Source organism: Xenopus laevis, chromosome 1S (genome assembly GCF_017654675.1).
Source record: "Xenopus laevis strain J_2021 chromosome 1S, Xenopus_laevis_v10.1, whole genome shotgun sequence".
Classification (NCBI taxonomy): Eukaryota; Metazoa; Chordata; class Amphibia; order Anura; family Pipidae; genus Xenopus; species Xenopus laevis.
In genome coordinates, this window is record NC_054372.1 from 37,101,053 (window position 1) to 37,118,579 (window position 17,527).

A 17,527-nucleotide genomic window follows, 5' to 3' on the forward strand; every position below is an offset into this window, starting at 1 on the left:
TGGCCAGCTTTCAGCAGACAATAGCAGGAGAATGCAGATGAGAAAAACCTAGCTGCTATGCTTGAAGTCTGTGAGGCTACTGCCCAAGTAATCTGTAATAAAAACTACTTGCCCTGGTGGTCCAGTGATGCGGCAGCGATGCCCGCCATGCCGTTCTTCTTCCTCCTCCACTTTGGGTTCTTAGGGCGTGCGTGCCTGTGTCTCGCTCTATTTATGGACGGGGACGTGCGGGCATTATGACACAGACGCGCAAAGACACGTTTTGGCGTGAAATTGAAACCCCTATATAAGGCTCATTCTGGCTTCAGTACCTTGCCCGTTATAGGTTTATCCTTATGGTGTTTTGAGCTTAAGCTATTTGAATCTGATCCTCTCTGATATCTGTTTTTGCCCTGCCTGGCTTTGACTATTCTACCTTCTGAAACCTGAACTTTGCCTGTTTATTGACTCCGATTCTGCTTAACCCTCTGATTGACTAGCTGGTTTGACCCTTGCCTGCCTGACTACGATTATTCTCTGCCTACCTCGACCCGGCCTGATCTGACTATGATTCTGCCTAACGTCTTGTACTGTGACCTTCAGCCCAAAGACTCTTGCCTACAGTTGTGCCCCTCTGTCTGTCCAGAACCCTTCGCCTTGCACCTCTCGTTTTAAGACCTGGCGGCAAACTGAGTAGCAGAGGGCTCCTCCCGAAGCCAAAGGCGGCTGCTACAGGCAAAAGCCGAGCCGAGACCAGGGTGCTTGGCATCGGTTCTGGGTTTAGGGTGCCAACCGTTACACAATCCTAATCCCCTTTAGGAAATACAGTTTAAATAAAGGTTTATGATGAGCATAAGAGTTTTGACCATGGTAGGAGAATACTGGTAAGAAGGACCTGGCCTCTGTGTTTGCGAACAGCTATGCTACTGCCTATGCAATATAATTAAAGCTTTTTTTGGTGAGGATAAGAGCTTATTTTTATTGGATAAATATACTTAATACAAATGATGGATAAAAACAGTGATAGTGTTTTCAAAAGTAACAACATCAGTGTAGGGATACCATCTTATCTTGGTGGTGAGGCTGAGCTCCAGCTCCAGTCAAGCATCAATATTGTTTCAGTAATGTGATGCTGGTCAAAGGCACAAAATTAATTGCATGTTCCAGCTGATCGTATCTATTGATCACATTCATGAGCAAGACAACTCTTTAATCAAAGACAGCAGAGTTTTGTCAACCTCAGAAGTAAACCTTTAACTCTTTTAAAATAAATGACTTCAATAAGCCATCCACAGCAAACACTATCCACACTGGGTTAAATTAATGGAAACACAATACATTTTATCAAAGTCCTCTTTATAGTGAGCATGTTTCAATGAGGTTTGTTCTCCTAAAGAGATTAATGAAGAGTTTGGAAAGAAGAAGAAATTGTAAAACGACCTCTACTGTGTACACAGATTATGCATCCCCGGGCCAAGCCAGCAGGGCACCCTAGGCAACTGGGGTGGCCCAAACTAGGGGTAGGTGACAAAAGAGGTATATGCCCAGTGCCCCCTCCCAGTTCTGGCCTTGGACACACAAATTAAAAAATAAAGCCAACCTATTTTACGACTATCAAGTATACAGACAATGGACTCGTGAAGACACAGAGTGGAGTGCTAGTTTGAAGTCGGGACCAAGGAGGACGCTTGTGTGCAGGCTGGCAGAAAATTGTCCAAATCACGGTACACAAAGGGTTAAGCAGATCAAGGTCAGTATCCAGGCAAGAAAGTCAGGGCTTGCTGTGAAACAGTGTTGTCAATGACAGGCATAAGTGCCAGGAACCAAGGATCAGCTGATATAGCAAATATAGCTCACCCAGAAACTCACTTAAGTAGAACTTACTGTTTATTCCTTCATTGAACCCAAGTCTTGGGCATTTATTTTGAATTTTCAAGCCAGACCGTGATGTGATGACATCATCCGGTGTGTTGACATCACAATACAGCCATGAGTGCTTCCATTTTAGCGCTCTAGACAAGTATAAGTATTGTTTGCAGTTAAAACTAGACATACCATGGTATAACATGTAAGAAGGAAACTTTCATGTAACAAGAAATATATGTGCTATGAAATAACCGAAAAAAAAAACGAGGGCTAACAAAATACTAAATATGTATTTAAAGAAAAACTATTCCCCCCAAAATTAATACTTAGGCAACATCACATGTGCGATTAGATTTTGACAACAATGACATTTATAGGCAGGGTGGCTACTGGTACAGACATGATCATGAGCTAGATCTACCTTCAGAGACTTGTAAAATATTTGTTTTATGTAAATTATCATAGTTAAAAAAAGGTAACCAATCAGAAAATTCAGTCAATAATATACAAGCAAATAGTTCAGCAGCATTTCAGTACAGGAAGTGGAATTGCTAAGTGTCTGATTCCATTATGGGATTTTTTTTTTAAAGGGAATGCGTCATTTTCCCCACTGGAGGTGTGAGCTAATAGAGCATTCACTCCAGCTGACCTAAATCTAAAATAAAGTAAAGCAAAGTTCCAAAGTATGAAATAAAAAAGAATTAATTGCTGTGCGATTCTGTGTCATTCAGCAGAACAGACTGGGTGCTATATAATATTTCATATGTACTGTCAGGTTACATTTCTTACCAGAGGTAAATGTATAATTTAGTACATTTATAATCCTACATGAAGTATGATATGTAGTATAATATATGATATTCTGTGCTCAGAATAACTATTTTCCAACACCCTTAGGCTCACAGTGTAAAGTAACCCCACCCTTACTTTGTTCCATTGTAAAGCAATAGATTGTGGGATTTGGCGTCCATCTGTTTCCATAGAGGGTGGTGCACAGATTATCTGGAAAACACAAGGGTGGTCATTTATCAACACTGGGTAAATCTGCCCATGGGCAGTAATCCATGGCAACTAATCTTATTGCATTCAGTGTTCTACTTGCAGCTGGCTTTAAAAAGCTATTCACTGATTGGTGGCTATGGGTAACTGCCCATGGGCAAATTTGCCCAGTGTTGATAAATGAGCCCCTTGAATCTATGAATTCACAATGGAACAAGGCTAAGTGAGGTTGAATGGTTCTATAAGCCTAAGGGGAGTGGGAATGGTGGTTTGTATGAGTCAGAGAGATAGACTACGAAATTCGGGGGGTTGTGGAAGCACTCTTAAGGCTAAATTAAAGTATATTTAAGTATAAGGGAAGTGCTACTTACAATGCACTTCCCTGGTCCCCTGTCTCATAAGCAATTCAGTATAAAAGCAAGTGCATGTGTTTACAAAACAGGGTTTTTTTGTTACAAAGTTATGATCATAAAGTTGAAAAGCCACCATACCACATCAAGGTAAACCCCATATGGCGGTCCTTAACTTATTTATATCAGGTCATAGTATAAAAAGACTTAGTTCTCTGCATAATAGCATTACCTGTATTCAGTGTGTGTTGAACATTGGTTTCAGTCTGAAGGCTAAATCCTCCCCCGCCCATAAGGGCTTTTAAGAGAGAGAGATTGCCCAAACCAACGCCCATATTTAAAAGCATAGGACCACCATTAGTATAGAAGAGTGGGAATGGTGGATTGTATGAGTCAGAGAGATAGACTACCATCGTTTCCTTTCAAACTATGGAATCATGTACAGCTCTGTAAAAATATATTTATATTTATTGCTGGAAGTCTGGATAATGTTTATGCACCTTGTTTTCCTACTGAATGAGCACATGTAAAAAGAGAGGGGGGGGGTATAATTTCTCTTAAAACACAAGCATTATATTAAAAGCTATTTTGTGAACATCAATTTACAAAATAACAGATAAAATCCTTTGAGATCAGAACATTTTAATGGTTAAGTGCTGTTCTAAGGTAGTGGTTGAAAATGTTACACAATAAGACTTGTTACAGCAGCTTCACAGTAGTGCAGGTGTATAAGCAATGAGCACAGATGGATGTGTCAGAATGATTCATTAATTGATCGATCCAGAATTGTTAATTGCAGTATATTCTAAAAATCTGCACCGCATGTGGCAACATTTGAGAACTAGCCTATGGTGCTATTCTGCCCTCTGTGGGACTTTCTATCTTCCTATTCTTAGCAAATTTTTAACTGATCTTACATTTTATATTTTTGTTTTATTTGCCTTCCTACTGTATGTTGCCAGTGTTACACATTGTAATTTCTAGTGCTGCAGTTTTATTATTCATTTTACTGTTTATTGATTATTGTTCTTGAGGGACCAGTTCAATAATTGTACAGAAATATAGTTGTGTGTTTCAGAGCTTATTCTTTTTTATCCTGGCACTTATTTTGGTATCCAAACAGTCACACACAAACAGGGGCAAGTGTTAGGGGCAGATTTATCAAGGGTCACATTTTGAGTTTATGGGAGTTTCTAAAAACTCCCATCGACTCCCATAAACTCGGAATTGGGAAGGAACTGACCAATCGAAATGTTTTATTTATTATTAATTGAATTTTTTTAAAACGGGTGAATAGGATCAAATTCGAATGAAATTTGATCAAATTTCGATTAGAGTTTTTTCACAAAAAAACATTTTTTTTTCAAAAGTCCACCAAATGACTCCAAATTGATTGGAGGAGTTCCCCCCATAGGCTAAAACACCAATTTGTCAGGGTTTAGATGGCGAATAGTCGAATTCCAATTCTTATAGGGACAGTACATGATAAATTTAAAATTATAATCGAATTTGGACTATTCCCTAGTCGAATTACTCTAAAATAAACTTGATATTCGAATTTAAAAATTCTAATTTTCAATTCGAGCCTTGATAAATCTGCCCCTAAGTGTAAGAATAAAACTCACTACAATAAAACTCCCTCACTTTCTTTTCATTCCTATGGGATTTCTAAAACCATAATTATCAAATGGTGAACATTGATAACTATGATTCCAAAAAGGAATGAATAGAAAATGAGTTAAATTTTGGGGCCCATTTATCAAAGGTTGAATTTTGAATTCATGTTAGTTTTTTTTAACTCTAATAAATCTGAATATACTCGAAATTCAATTGGGAGGTTATTTAAGAAAAAAATTGAATGTCTAAAACTCGAATGACCCAACCTAAAAACTTTAATAGAATTCGAACCAAATTTGACTAAACTCGAACCGAGTTCTTCCCCCGAAAAAAAATTGATTGTCAGGAAGGCTATTAAAATCTTCAAATGGGTCACTGGACTTCTCCCATTGACTTCTACATGAATTCAGCAGGTTTTAGGTGGCAAATAGCCGAATTATTCCCAGGGTATAGGTTTGATCAATCTAGAAATTCGAATGAAATAATTCTCAATTCAAATTTGAGAGTTTTGACCAGAAAATGTTTTTGAAAATTTGAAGTTACTATTCGACCCTTAATAAATATGCCCCTTAAGCTGGCCATAGATGCAAAGATCTGATCGTACGAATCGAGGATTCGTATGATTTTCGAACCGTGTGTGGAGAGTCCCGACATCTCCCGACCCGCAATGGTTAGTGGCGGGTCAAGAGATGGGAAAGTCCGATCGTACGATGATTCGTACGATCGGATCTTTGCATCTATGGCCAGCTTTATTGTTGTCAAGGATTAGGTAGGGGGCGCTGTAGAGTCTGAAGGGAAAGGGCGAGTCCTTGAGGCAGGGGCTGTATGTGCCAAGGGGAAACTTGAAGGGAAGCAGGAACAGGTAGATGAGGGCGAAGAGTCAGACTGGAACAGGACGGATAGGACGACGATCAGGACTGGACAAGACAGGAAGAAGAGGGCGACGACTCAACAGGAAAAGGACTGGACGTGGCAGGAGTGGAACGGCTTGGATGGGACAGGACGGTGCGGGCGTAGATCAAACTGGGGGATAGAGTGCAGAGGGAGACAGGAGCGGATAGCAAGACAGGACTGGAGCAAGATAGCAAGACAGGACTGGAGCAAGATAGCAAGAGAGGACTGGAGCAAGATAGCAAGAGAGGACTGGAGCAAGAGAGGGAGACTGGAGCAGGATAGCAAGAGAGGGAGACTGGAGCAGGATAGCAAGAGAGGAGTACAAGGTAGGGTTGGAACAAGGTCGAGGCTAGAAAGGTACAAGATAGGAAAGGTAAGCAGGACAAGACAAGGCAGACTAACAAGGGAGAAGGGGCAAGAGCTAGAAACCTAGTTAGGGGCGATGCCGCAGTACTAGAAAACCATGCAATGCTCTGGCAAGGAGTGGTCTGAGAGCTGCCCTTAAATAGGGAAGAGGCAGACCTGATTGGTTGATTAAGATAGGCAGCAGCTGAGCTGGGGCTGGAGAGGCCAATCAGGCGGCAGCTGGGCTGGGACTGCAGAGGCCAGGTTACACACAGTGAGTAACCCTACAGGCTGCTCACCTGGCCAAATGGTTAGGGTATCGAGCCAGAAACCCAAAGGTCCCCGGCTTGACTCCCAGCAATACCTGACAGTATCCCCCCCCTCACAAGGCGACTCCCAGGCGCCACAGTGACCAACATTTTCGTGCACCTGGGGAACTGGCAATGCTATGGGCAGAACTAACCACATGGGTGCCCAACTAGAAGGTAATGCTATTGTATTAGCCACCCTGGAACTTGGCAGAGCCACCCTGGCGGGTGCCCTGATGCTCGGCAGAGCCACCCTGGCGGGTGCCCTGGGACTCGGAAGAGCCACCCTGGCGGGTGCCCTGGGACTCGGAAGAGCCACCCTGGCGGGTGCCCTGGGACTCGGAAGAGCCACCCTGGCGGGTGCTCTGGGACCTGGAAGAGCCACCCTCACGGGTGCTCTGATACTTGGTAGAACCACCCTCACGGGTGCTCTGATACTAGGTAGAGCCACCCTGGCGGGTGCTCTGGTACCTGGAGGAGCCACCCTCACGGGTGCTCTGATACTTGGTAGAGCCACCCTGGTGGGTGCTCTGGGACTCGGAAGAGCCACCCTGGCGGGTGCTCTGATACTCGGTAGAGCCACCCTGGCGGGTGCTCTGATACTCGGTAGAGCCACCCTGGCGGGTGCTCTGATACTCGGTTGAGCCACCCTGGCGGGTGCTCTGGGACTCAGAAGAGCCACCCTGGCGGGTGCTCTGGGACTCAGAAGAGCCACCCTGGCGGGTGCCCAGGTGTTTGGCAGAGCCACCCATGCGGGTGCCCTGGGACTTGGCAACAGTATAGGCAACTCCACCCTCGCGGGTGTCCTCCACATGAGTGCCTGGGTTTTGAATGTTATTTTAAGGGTTGGTACAGTCACTGTGTTAAGACACTGCAGAAGCCCCACCTCTGAGGGCACAGGACAAGGCAGAAGCCCCCCATCTCGGGGCACAGGATCAGGCAGAAGCCCCACTTCTGGGAGCACAGGATCAGGCAGAAGCCCCACTTCTGGGAGCACAGGATCAGGCAGAAGCCCCACTTCTGGGGGCACAGGATCAGGCAGAAGCCCCACTTCTGGGGGCACAGGATCAGGCAGAAGCCCCACTTCTGGGGGCACAGGATCAGGCAGAAGCCCCACTTCTGGGGGCACAGGATCAGGCAGAAGCCCCACTTCTGGGGGCACAGGACAAGGCATGGGTACAGGAGGCAGCTGCTGTTGAGCCGGCACAAGTGCAGGAGGCAGCCAGTGGGGAGCCAGTCGCCGGGGAAGCCTAGCTGAAGCCATGGGCAGCGGAGGCTGCTGGGGAACCGGCTCTGGAGCTGAAGGCAATGGCGGTTGCAGGGAAGGCCCCACTGGAACTGTAGGCAGCCGATGCTGCTGGGTAGACCCTTTTGGAGCTGTGGCCAGCCGATGCTGCTGGGTAGGCCCCTCTGGAGCTGTGGCCAGCCGATGCTGCTGGGTAGGCCCCTCTGGAGCTGTGGCCAGCCGATGCTGCTGGGTAGGCCCCTCTGGAGCTGTGGGCAGCCGATGCTGCTGGGTAGGCCCCTCTGGAGCTGTGGGCAGCCGATGCTGCTGGGTAGGCCCCTCTGGAGCTGTGGGCAGCCGATGCTGCTGGGTAGGCCCCTCTGGAGCTGTGGGCAGCCGATGCTGCTGGGTAGGCCCCTCTGGAGCTGTGGGCAGCCGATGCTGCTGGGTAGGCCCCTCTGGAGCTGTGGGCAGCCGAGGCTGCAGGGGAAGCAGTTGCTGAGGGGTGGCAGGCCCGGGAACCGAAGCAGACTGCAGAGGGATAGCCGGCCCTGGAACTGGAGCAGACTGCGGAGGGATAGCCGGCCCTGGAACTGGAGCAGACTGCGGAGGGATAGCCGGCCCTGGAACTGGAGCAGACTGCGGAGGGATAGCCGGCCCTGGAACTGGAGCAGACTGTGGAGGGATAGCCGGCCCTGGAACTGGAGCAGACTGCGGAGGGATAGCTGGCCCTGGAACAAATTTATCTAGGAATGCCAACAGAAACTGAGCAGTATCGTAGATTATAGGGGATTTACTGCACAGTAAGTTCTCGGCCCAGTAACGAGCTTCACCTTCTAGCAGGAAGAAAATGATTTCCGAAACTTGCTCGACTGGAGGAGCATTTAGAAAGTGTTTTTTCTCTGAAAGGAGCAGGACTTCCTCTAGAAAGATAGGAATTTTACTTGGGGAGCCATCACAGTATCTGCGGGTCAAAATAGAATATTCAGTCTTTTTGGGAATCCGGTCAGAAGGCACAGGAACAGCCCTTGCAGACTCTTTTGGCCAGAGCATTCTGTCAAGGATTAGGTAGGGGGCGCTGTAGAGTCTGAAGGGAAAGGGCGAGTCCTTGAGGCAGGGGCTGTATGTGCCAAGGGGAAACTTGAAGGGAAGCAGGAACAGGTAGATGAGGGCGAAGAGTCAGACTGGAACAGGACGGATAGGACGACGATCAGGACTGGACAAGACAGGAAGAAGAGGGCGACGACTCAACAGGAAAGGACTGGACGTGGCAGGAGTGGAACGGCTTGGATGGGACAGGACGGTGCGGGCGTAGATCAAACTGGGGGATAGAGTGCAGAGGGAGACAGGAGCGGATAGCAAGAGAGGACTGGAGCAAGATAGCAAGAGAGGACTGGAGCAAGATAGCAAGAGAGGACTGGAGCAAGAGAGGGAGACTGGAGCAGGATAGCAAGAGAGGACTGGAGCAAGAGAGGGAGACTGGAGCAGGATAGCAAGAGAGGGAGACTGGAGCAGGATAGCAAGAGAGGGAGACTGGAGCAGGATAGCAAGAGAGGGAGACTGGAGCAGGATAGCAAGAGAGGGAGACTGGAGCAGGATAGCAAGAGAGGGAGACTGGAGCAGGATAGCAAGAGAGGGAGACTGGAGCAGGATAGCAAGAGAGGGAGACTGGAGCAGGATAGCAAGAGAGGGAGACTGGAGCAGGATAGCAAGAGAGGGAGACTGGAGCAGGATAGCAAGAGAGGGAGACTGGAGCAGGATAGCAAGAGAGGAGTACAAGGTAGGGTTGGAACAAGGTCGAGGCTAGAAAGGTACAAGATAGGAAAGGTAAGCAGGACAAGACAAGGCAGACTAACAAGGGAGAAGGGGCAAGAGCTAGAAACCTAGTTAGGGGCGATGCCGCAGTACTAGAAAACCATGCAATGCTCTGGCAAGGAGTGGTCTGAGAGCTGCCCTTAAATAGGGAAGAGGCAGACCTGATTGGTTGATTAAGATAGGCAGCAGCTGAGCTGGGGCTGGAGAGGCCAATCAGGCGGCAGCTGGGCTGGGACTGCAGAGGCCAGGTTACACACAGTGAGTAACCCTACAGGCTGCTCACCTGGCCAAATGGTTAGGGTATCGAGCCAGAAACCCAAAGGTCCCCGGCTCGACTCCCAGCAATACCTGACAATTGTGGTGAGCTCTAATCTCACACTTTGATAAATCTGCCCCAAATATTGGTAAACCAAGTTTCAGGATATGAACTCTTCTCTAGGTAGGAAGAGAGTGTTTGAATGAGCTCAGTAATTGATATTCTTAGACAATTTGCAATAGTTTTTTCTGTTATTTAGCTTTTTGTTTAGCAGCTCTTCAGTTTGGTATTGCTAGAGTTCAAATTACCCTAATAAGCAGGCAGTGGTCACATGGTAGCCTCAAAGAGCAACAGTTTTTGCCTGTCCCCCATTTGAAAACTGGAAAGAGACAGAAAAGGAAGACAAATAATGCAACCAAATATACAAAATAAATCATGAAAACCAATAGCAATTTTGCTATGAATAGGGCATTCTATAACATACTAAAGGTTAAACTTAAAGATGAGCCACCCCGTTCAGCAACAGATTTAAACCCATATTTGTTCACACCATCCACACCCAGTGACATTTCTCTTCTTAGAACCATTTGTCTTGTCCTTCCTCCCATTCCTGAATTCCACTATAGGGAACACTCCATTTCAGAAAGAAATGTAGATCTTACCTGGAGTACTAGAACATTATTGGGTCTAGCCAAAACTTGCTGAACCTTTGCCCTCCTACTTGCACCGGCATATATATATACATATTATTCTTGTTTATTCATTATTATATTGTATTATGAATGATTGTCTTCCCTGGACAGGGCTTGTGTTGAACATAATTTCTACCAAATTTTTTTTGTAAGAGGCATCTTTTTTTTTGTATGTCTTTAACTAAAGAGTGCACAAAGTGACATTGAAAAAACTTTCATTTTGCATCTCCTCTTCAGAGCAATTGTGGAATTGAATAGAAGGTAGTTAATTTTAATATTCCCACCAGTTAAATCCCCTGTATAATGAATACCTCCTTCTCTGTAAACCTGACATGGGGAGGCATTTAAAACTAATTGTTAAAACTTGGACTCATTTTACTGATCCGAAAACCCAAAGCGAATTCGATTCGAATTATACAAAACTTGATTCGAGTTTTTTCTCCGAAAAAAAAATATCAAATGTCAGGAAGGCTACAAACAACAAGGTCCAGAGTATGAAAAATATCGAAAATCAAATTGTAATTTTTTTAAAAAAACTCAATTGAGTTTGGATAATTCCCTAGCCACATTTTTTTTTGACCATAAAAAAAAATAGGAAAATTAGAATTTTCAATTCGACCCTTAATAAATCTGCCCCATAGTCTGCAGAAGAGGAAAGGAAGGGGTTTGTGTAGACATAGTCCATTATCTCTTTTAAAACAAAGTCTGATTAGGAGGTATTAAGGGGGAAAAAATAATAAAGATCATCTTGTGATTTCTAGTAGCAGAAACAGTACAGGCATGGCAAGACCACACTGCCACTGAAGTGTATAGATTGTAATTATATGAAAAAACTACTCTACGAGACTGCAAAAACTTTCATATACAGTACTAAATACGATTGTTTAGAATAATTCAAATTAATTTGATCAAAGCTTCCCTTTTACACATAGAATTATAAGGATTTGTGGGGCTTTGTTGAAGTCTCTGGGTATTTAGTGAACTCCGTCTTAAACACATTCTGCCCTTCCCTGGAGATATCTCTTCCTTCCCAAGATTTTCATCTTGCCTAGCTAATCCCTGCTATAGTCGTGCATCATGGGGGTTGTATGAGATAAGATGCCAGACATCTGTCCAGTGAAAAAGACTGTTAAATGAATACACTTTTTCTGTTCCCTATCATTTCTGACTGCTGTCATCTTGAGAAAGAGCACTGATTGTCACTAATAAGAATCCATATTGTATTTAATCCAAGTCATAAAATATGTTTGTCATTTGCATTTGTTTAAATTTGTTTTCATTGGACGGACATTGTAAATGTGAGAGGATACATTTAATGGAATATATTCTGGTCACAATGTGAGGAAGGATCTTATAGAAAAATGGGTTAACCCAGCTAGTTACTGATGCACTTCAGTCAGGCTAACATTGTGACTGGGAGCAAAACATAAATGACATTTCCCATAAACTGCACAAGAGATGGGAAGAAAGCGACAGCCACACTCTTTATAGCCTGTGGGTGGCAGATGGGTTGTGGCACAAACATGGACCAGAATTATAAAAATTAGTCAGAATTAGTAAAATTGTCGCTAAAAAATGTGCCGTGAAAATCCAACAATTCTGACGCTGGCGACAATTTACTGCCCGCCCCTTGACTTTAATGCAATTGGATAAAAAAGGCGAGCATCAGAATTGTCGCTGGCGTCAAAAATCTATGCCAGCGACAATTTTGATATTGGCGACAATTTGACAGGTATAGGATCTGTTATCTGGAAACCCATTATCCACAATGCGCTGAATTACGGAAAGGTTGTCTCCCACAGACTTTTATCCAAATAATCTACATTTTAAAAAATTAAAACAAAAACACACAAGGGACTTTTAACTCCACAATACAAGTGTCGGAAACGATCTACAAATAATAAAGGTAATTACACATTAAAGTAAAATAAAAAGCGATTTTTATTCACCACCATGCCATACTGATCAAGTGGAATTAAAAACATTTAAAAAGTAAGCAGCGCTGCATATGAAGCTGAAGGGATCCCTTCTATGAGGACATAAACCCCAAAGGCTGATTGTAATTATCAGGTATGGGAAAAATTTGCATGCTATTGTGTAAGATAATAGGTAGTCCGTTGGTATTGAAGGACGTAATGAAAAGGCTTTGGAACAATAAATGCAGGTTAGGTTTATTATATTCGATTGGGTAAATCCATGCTGATCCTAATGAGGAGAAATTCCAAAACTTAGAAACAAAACAGCATGCATGCATTCCCCAACATCATATGATGTGAGAAGAGGATTGCAAGATGAATGCCTAAATATTTATTGCCCATGGGCCAATGTTCGGTTCAAGAAAATAACTCCAATATTGAGGGTTATTGCTTTCTAAGCGTGCTGGAGTCTATATAGTGCTGAGGGTGCGTTATCTCCACCTGCGATATGCACTGGTGACTGAACAGTCCAGATAATCTCAACTAGCGATGTAAGTATCGCAACATGTACTTCCAAATGTTACAGACAGTTTGCGGGTAATGTATCCGCCGCTCTCTGTAGCGGTCATGTGACACTCAAATGAGATAGTAATTGTACCGACCGTGTATCAGGTTGCGCTCTCGGGTAACTTCAGGATTGATTAGATTAGCCGTATAACATCGCTACCACAGTCCTCCACTTAGTAGGCCAGAATGCTGTCCAGAAGAACCTCCCTGCGACGGACGCAACGCTGAAACTCGGCAGCTGTTTCGCCACAACTCGTGGCTTTGTCAAAAAAAAAAAAAATTATTTCCTTTTTCTCTGTAATAATAAAACAGTACTTCATACTTGCTCCAAACTAAGATATAATTAACACAGAAAAAAATCACCAGCACTCTGTCTAACCCACGCTGTGGCATTGACCAGCTGCTAGAAACACTCTTGTGCCAGTGCTCGGTCTAACCCACTGGAGTTGACCGGCTGCTGTAAACGATAAAAAGCCAATAAGAAAACAAAAGATGGCCAGCACACGGTTTGCCTTTAAAAATATTAGGTGTTAGTGCCACACTTTGTCCAAAATATGTAAGCTCACGTGCCATGTCAAGGCCCCTCATTTTACATGAGTCCTACACTATCTGTGAGCATTCTAAGTTTGAACATGCAATTTAAGTGGAGCTCACCAAATCTCTTAGTCGGATTTTCCCACGTGGGTATCCTGTGCGTGATATCCCAATTAGGTCAATCTGTAGAAATATGTAGAGGTGTGGGACAAATCCAAGGCAGCAACTGGACTGCAAAACTTCTTTATTGGGGATAGAAGTACACAACATGTTTCGGGCAGCGCCCTTTGTCAAGTGACAAACACTATTTGTGAAGATGAACTGTCCCCTTTAAAGGAAGCAATCAATTAGTTGTTCAAGATAAAACTTGCTTTTGGCTTGTAGACCATAAAATTCATAATTAAACTCATTAATTTATACTTAGTAATTATTGTGTCTGAGAATGAACATGTTGTAATGAAAAATGATCATCAAGGGACAGCCTACACTGCTGAAAAATGTCTTCTCCATAAACAAGGCTGAATGGAAGGGATAAGAATAAAATTGAAACATTACGTTAATACAGTATTTCCCCACTGGAATATTACAAATCTATATTCTTACCTTTCCATAACTTCAAACTAAGCCCACAGAACTACAAGGGAATCAGCTGTGATTTATCTTCTTGTTTAATTAGGCATACGGTATGTTTGAGTGACATTTCTACCAACCAAGTAGTCCCAGTGCAATGTTCATGTTGTCAGGTGGAAATGATAGAATCCTTTGCCAAGAGCTTTTGCAGTAAAATAACAGACAGACCCTGTAACTTCACAACTTGAAGAGTCTCCAAATTTTGCCAAGTGTACAGACAGTTTCATTAAAAAATTCGGTTAAGTCTCTTTGCCTTTGATTTCATACCACACTGTTCACCAGTAGTGTACAAAACTTGAATCACGTTTTAGCTACAGCATCATGTAAAATCTCATTGAACTTCTCCACCTGCTGCTTTGGCTGACAACCTCAATACATGCACAGTACATACTGTGTTGTTGTCAGTTTAATGATATATTCCATCTTTAGATTCAGTGTCCCAAAGATATTGCCACTATAGTTCTCTCTTTAGATGAAACTTATTATATTCGTCCTTCTTGTACCATTGAAACTTTACAATTTGCACTATGCAGTGTGTATGGTTTACTGTAGGGCTCAATTCTGAATGTTATGTGGCATGCAGCCTAAAAATGGTACATTGGGGACTAAAAAACTTAGCCTTTTTTATGGGACAGAATGAAGAAGAGTGTCAAAAATCGGGAAATGTACAGTGAAAATTAAACATTAATATTTTTATTGCAGACCCTCCTACCCTTATATATGTTTAATTCATTTTACCAAAGAAAACTGGGGGCTAATGTGCTATAATTCAAAATAGCCATGGAATGCTGAAGGCCCCCAGTAGTTACTTGGGTTTGTTTTACATTTAATAACAGTTTCCAATATGCCAAGAGTAGTTTTCTGACACTCAGGAAAGTGTTTAAATGGGTTGTTCACCAAGTGTTGGTTTGGAGATTTTTCCATGTTATAATATACTTGAATTCATTGCAAATCATAATACTGTACTATGAGTTTGTGCCAGCATGGTTTTATGTGTAACCGATCTTGCCAAACAAATTTAATTGCCTTTATGAGGAGATGAGCAGGCACCTTGACTCTGCAATGGAAGTGGATGTAGTCTGCTTGGACTAAGCTTGGACTATGCTGAAGCTTTTGATACAGTACCCCACAGAAGTGGTTAATGGTTAAATTAAGGAATATTGTACTTGGATAGAGAACTGGCTGAAGGATAGATTAAAAAGAGTGGTGGTAATTTGAACATTTTTCTAATTGGACAAGTGTTGTTAGTGGATTACCGCAGGGCTCTGTACTTGGTCCTTTGCTTTTCAACTTGTTTATTAATGACCTGGAGGTGGCATTGAAAGTAATGTTTCTATTTTTGCTGCATGGATAAAGTTCCATGCAGGATGTTGCCACTTTGCAGAGAAATTTGAATAGATTAGAAAACTGGGCAGCAAACTGGAAAATGAGGTTCAATGTTGATAGATACAAGGTTATCCACTAGATGACAGTTTGTTGGGGGTTTCTTTAAATAAGAAGGATCTAAGAGTTTTAGTAGAACAAGCTGTCTAATCCCAGGCAGTGTCATTCTGTGGCTACTAAAGCAAATAAAGTTCTGGCTTAAACTCAAGCATAATTGTGCTTCTTTATAGGTCCCTGGTAGGGCCTCACCTAGAGTATGCAGTGCAGTTTAGGACTCCAGTCCTTAAGAAGGATATCAATGAGCAGAGACCTGCAAATAAACAGGTTAAGGGGATGGAATATTTAAATTGTGAGGGTAGATTGTCATGGTTGGAGTTGTTTTCTCTGGAGAAAAGTCGCTTACAAGGGCACATGATTACTCTTAAAAAGTGTTTGGAAGGTGATCAACCCATTTAAGTCCCATCTTATCTCATATCTCATAAATTCATGGTGCTGCTACAGTATATTTGAGCATGAGCAAAACTGACTTCTCGGGGTTGGCTACTGGATGAAAGAGGAATTTAATCTTCTATAATAGCAGATAAGCCTGTGATAATGGTAAATTTGTTATATTTTTATAAGAATATGCAAAAAAATTCAGTTGTACAGATTAAAGATCTCTAAGTCATATCATTGAAAAAGATATTTAAAAAATGTATTTTACTTTTATCGGCATCACAAAAATAAATTTGACAAGAATATTAAATATATTTACAGAATTTCAGCTGTTTATCCCAGCCGGTCATGTAATGTCGCTGTCAGATGGCCTTGATCCCTTGCAGGACAAGTATTATCTTTCCTTTTATTCTATTTCCCTTGGTTGACAAACTGAATATACTGTAACACAGCACTAGTGGAATGTGTGACTGACATGAGTTCTGCTTTTATCAAGTGCACTGCTTATTTTCTTTTAATTCCCAGGGAGAGTATAAATGACTTGAGGGATTTTAATTTTAATGATTTCTTAAAGATCATAAATGGATTTGTGCTTACTGACAAGAGTCTGGTTTTAGTGTTGTATGAAAAATAAATCAATTTATCAAACTGCTTCACTTGAATAGGCTTGCACTCTATTCAGAAGTAGTTATAGCCAGGGGTTTTGATGCATGTAAGGGTTTGTGGCTGTACTAGCTTGATAGCAAACCAACTGACTGCAAATTGTGGCTTTATATAGAAAATTATCTTACAATGTGCAATACATTAGCAAAGATAGGATAACTATATAAATGTTCGTGCAAATCACTGCAAAAATATTGTTTTAATAAAATCGCAATGAGGTTTTCAGTGGAGGCAGGGCCAGAACTAAGGGTAGGCAGAAGAGGCAGCTGCCTAGGGCACAACGAAAGGGGGGCGCTGGGAAGATACCTGTCTTCTGCCTACCCCTAGACCATGTTTGCTGTTTTCCCATGCCTCCCTCCCCTCCAGCTCTCTCTCCCCTCCCTCCTGCTCTTTCTCCCCTCCCCTCCATTGCTCTCTCCCTCCCTTCCAACGTTCTCTCCCCTACCCTCCCGATGCTCTCTCCCGTCCTGCTCTCTCTCCCCTCCGGTGCTCTCTCCCTCCCCTCCCTTACAACACTCTCTCCCCTACCCCCCTACGCTCTCTCCCCTCCCCTCATGCTCTCTCTCCCCTGCAGTGCTCTCTCCCTTCCGACGCTCTCTCCCCAACCCTTCCAACGCTCTCTCCCCTCCCCTCCTGCTCTCTCTCCCCCCTCCCCTACGGTGCTAACTCCCCTCCCTTCTGACACTCTCTCCACTCCCCTCCTGATGCTCTCTTCCCTCCTGCTCTCTCTCCCCTTCCGGCACTCAGACTGAGTCGCCTAGGGCACCCGGACGGCTTGGCCCTTGACCTGGGGTCCCAGAAGTATAGTGGTCCTGCTGTAGATCCTTTAGCATAACCAGTTACAGCAGAACTGTTTCATAGATGATGGCCCCTATGGAGTCTGATTACATCTAGTTTATCCCCTGGCTCAGTGCCTTTAAGTATTGAAATTATAAGACCTTAATGACCCCTCACCCCAACTTTCCAGAACCTCTGATCACTAAATCCCCATACCCAAGCCAATTTATGTATGATATGCAGAGAATACAGTTTCTATTTAGATCCTTGATTGAT

General features: G+C 43.4%; 1 protein-coding gene across 1 annotated transcript in view; it reads left to right on the forward strand.

Annotated features, from left to right (window-relative positions):
- glra3.S (glycine receptor alpha 3 S homeolog) overlaps positions 1–17,527 on the forward strand; it is an 82,590-nt gene that overhangs the window by 10,916 nt on the left and 54,147 nt on the right. The window lies entirely within an intron of this gene.